Here is a 4,601-nt window from a genome sequence, read left to right on the forward strand (position 1 = left end):
CCGCATCAGTGAGCTAGAAGACAAGATGGAAAAAAATACCCAAGAAAAGCAACTTCTAGAAAAAAAAATTAAAAGGCAGGAGGAGAGTCTAAGGGAACTTTGGGACAACACGAAACAAAACAACATCCGCATAATAGGGGTTCCAGAAGGAAAGGAAGCTGAGCAAGGAATAGAAAACCTCTTTGAAGAAATAATGACAGAAAATTTCCCAGATATAGGGAAGAAAAAACACACACAAATCCAAGAAGCTCACAGAGTCCCAAGCAAAATGAACCCCAAAAGACCGACACCAAGGCACATTATAATTAAATTGGCAAACACCAATGACAAAGTAAGAATCTTAAAAGCAGCAAGAGAGAGACAGAAAGTTACATACAAAGGAACCCCCATCAGACTAGCAACTGATTTCTCAACAGAAACTCATCAGGCCAGAAGGGAATGGAATGAAATATACAAAGTCATGCAAAGGAAGGGTCTGAATCCAAGAATACTGTACCCAGCAAGGCTGTCAATCAAAATTGAAGGTCAAATCAGGAGCTTCACAGACAAAAAAGGACTAAGGGAATTTATTACCACCAAACCAGCAATGCAAGAAATGCTAAAGGGTCTGCTGTAAAAAAAAAAAAAAGAAAGAAAGAAAGAAACAGGAAGCGAAGAAGTAACACAGGGGTAAAGAATAGGAATGGCGACAAATAAGTACCTATCAATAATAACTTTAAATGTAAATGGATTAAATGCCCCAATCAAAAGACATAGGGTAATGGATTGGATAAGAAAACACGACCCATATATCTGCTGTGTACAAGAAACCCACCTCAGAAAAAAAGACGCACACAGACTGAGGGTGAAGGGATGGAAAAAGGTATTCCAGGCAAATGGAACTGAAAAAAAAGCTGGGGTAGCAATACTTATTTCTGACAAATTAGATCTCAAACTGAAGGACATAACGAGAGATAAGGAAGGCCATTTCATAATACTAAAGGGAGCAATCCAACAAGAAGAAATAACTCTGGTAAACATATATGCACCCAATACAGGAGCACCCAAATACATAAAAAAACTCCTGGAGGATATCAAGGGAGAGATTGACAGCAATACAATCATAGTAGGGGACTTTAATACCCCACTATCACCACTGGACAAATCCTCTAAACAAAACATCAGCAAAGAAACATCAATCCTAAATGACTCACTAGACCAGATGGAATTAATTGACATCTTCAGAACATTTCACCCCAAAGCCACAGAATATACATTCCTCTCAAGTGCACATGGGTCATTTTCAAAGATAGACCATATGCTGGGACATAGGCAAAGTCTCTTCAAATTCAAGAAGATAGAAATCATATCAAGCATCTTCTCAGACCACAGTGGCATAAAACTGGAAATCAACTACAATAAAAACAACCCAAAGAAATCAAACACATGGAGACTAAACAGCATGCTATTAAACCATGACTGGGTTACCAGAGAGATCAAAGAAGAAATAAAAAACATCATGACAACAAATGACAATGAAAACACTACAATCCAAAATCTATGGGACACAGCGAAAGCAGTCCTGAGAGGGAAGTTCATAGCTCTACAAGCCTACTGCAAAAAACAAGAAACAGGGGTAATAAATTACCTAACCCAACAACTCAAAGAGTTAGAAAAAGAGCAACAAGAAAAGCCCAGTGTAAGCAGAAGGAAGGAAATAATAAAGATCAGAGCACAGATAAACGACATAGAGACCAAAGAAACAATACAAAAGATCAACAAAACCAAGAGCTGGTTCTTTGAAAGGATAAATAAGATTGATGAACCTCTAGCCAGGCTCACCAAGAAGCAAAGAGAGAGGACCCAAATAAACAAGATCAGAAATGAAAGAGGTGAAATAACAACAGATCCCGCCGAAATACAAAGGATTGTTAAAAAATACTACGAACAACTCTATTCCAACAAACTGGACAACCTGGAGGAAATGGACATATTCCTAGAAAAATATAACCTTCCAAAACTCAATCAGGAAGAATCTAAACATCTCAACATGCCAGTAACTATGGAAGAAATTGAAGCAGTCATCAAAGAGCTTCCAGCAAACAAAAGCCCGGGGCCAGACGGCTTCACAGGAGAGTTCTACCAAACATTCAAGGAAGAACTAAAACCTATCCTCCTCAGACTATTCCAAAAAATTCAAGAGGAAGGAACACTTCCAAGCTCCTTCTATGAAGCCAGCATCACCCTAATACCAAAACCAGATAAAGACAACACAATGAAGGAGAATTACAGGCCAATATCCCTCATGAATGTAGATGCCAAAATCCTCAACAAAATTCTAGCAAATAGGATCCAGCAGTACATCAGAAAGATCATACACCATGACCAAGTAGGGTTTATCCCAGGAATGCAAGGATGGTTCAATATCCGCAAATCAATAAATGTGATACATCACATAAACAAATTGAGAGATAAAAATCACATAGTCATATCAATTGATGCAGAAAAAGCATTTGACAAAATCCAACACCCTTTCTTGATAAAAACTCTCAACAAGGTGGGAATAGAAGGATCATACCTCAACATAATAAAAGCTATATATGATAAACCCACAGCTAACATCATACTCAATGGGCAAAAACTAAAACCATTTCCCCTAAGAACAGGAACAAGACAGGGATGCCCACTCTCACCACTCCTGTTTGACATAGTACTGGAAGTATTAGCCACTGCAATTAGACAAGAAGAAGAAATAAAAGGCATCCAAATTGGAAAAGAAGAAGTAAAGCTGTCCTTATTTGCAGATGACATGATATTGTACATAAAAAACCCGAAAGACTCCATCAAAAAACTAACAGACTTAATAAATGAATTCGGCAATGTAGCAGGATACAAAATTAACACCAAGAAATCTATGGCATTTCTATACACCAACAATGAACTTACAGAAAGAGAGACTAAAAAAGCAATCCCATTTTCCATCGCACCAAAAAAATTAAGATACTTAGGAATAAACCTAACCAAGGAGGTAAAAGACCTATATGCGGAAAACTACAGGACACTGAAAAAAGAGATAGAGGAAGATGTAAACAGATGGAAGAACATACCATGTTCATGGATTGGTAGAATCAACATCATTAAAATGTCCATACTACCCAAAGCAATCTATAGATTCAATGCACTCCCCATTAAAATACCAACAGCGTATTTCACAGACCTAGAAAGAACTCTCCAAAAATTCATCTGGAATAAAAAAAGACCCCGAATAGCCACAGCAATCCTGAGAAAGAAGAATAAAGTAGGAGGGATCTCAATACCAGATTTCAAGCTGTATTACAAAGCCACTGTCCTCAAAACAGCCTGGTACTGGCACAAGAACAGACATATAGATCAATGGAACAGAATAGAGAATCCAGATATCGACCCAAACCAATATGCGCATTTAATATTTGACAAAGGAGGCATGAGCATACAATGGAGTCAAGACAGTCTCTTTAATAAATGGTGTTGGGAAAATTGGACAGATACATGCAAAAAAATGAAACTAGATCACCAACTTACACCATACACAAAAATAAACTCAAAATGGGTACAGGACTTAAATATAAGACGGGAAACCATAAAAATACTAGAGGAATCCACAGGCAGCAAAATCTCAGACATATGCCAAAAGAACTTTTTCAGTGATACTGCCCCTAGGGCAATGGAAGCCAAACAGAAAATAAACAAATGGGACTACATCAAAATAAAAAGCTTTTGCACAGCAAAAGAAACCATCAACAAAACAACAAGAAACCCCACTGTATGGGAGAACATATTTGCAAATGGTATCACTGATAAAGGTTTAATTTCCAACATCTACAGGCAGCTTATACAACTTAATAAAAGGAAGATAAAGGATCCAATAAAAAAATGGGCAACGGACCTAAATAGAATCTTTTCGAAAGAAGACAGAAGGAAGGCCAAGAGACACATGAAAACATGCTCAAAGTCACTAATTATCCGAGAGATGCAAATCAAAACAACAATGCGATACCATCTCACACCTGCCAGAATGGCTATCATCAACAAATCAACAAACGACAAGTGTTGGCGAGGATGCGGAGAAAAAGGAACCCTCGTGCACTGCTGGTGGGAATGCAGACTGGTGCAGCCACTGTGGAGAACAGTATGGAGTTTCCTCAAAAAACTGAAAATGGAACTCCCATTTGACCCAGTAATCCCACTCCTAGGAATATATCCTAAGAAACCAGAAACACCAATCAGAAAGGATATATGCACCCCTATGTTCATAGCAGCACAATTTACAATAGCTAAGATTTGGAAACAGCCTAGGTGCCCATCAGCAGATGACTGGATCAGAAAACTATGGTACATCTACACAATGGAATACTATGCTGCCGTAAAAAAGAAGGAATTACTACCATTTGTAGGCACTTGGATGGAATTAGAGAACATTATGCTAAGTGAAATAAGCCAGTCAATGAAAGAAAAATACCACATGATCCCACTCATTTGGGGATAATGAAAAACATTATAAACTGATGAACAAAAAGATAGTTACAGAGGCAGTAAAGCATCAAACAGACTGTCAAATTACAGGGGTAAGGTTAGGGAGAGGT

Source organism: Plecotus auritus (assembly GCF_963455305.1).
Source record: "Plecotus auritus genome assembly, chromosome: 5".
Taxonomy (NCBI): Eukaryota; Metazoa; Chordata; class Mammalia; order Chiroptera; family Vespertilionidae; genus Plecotus; species Plecotus auritus.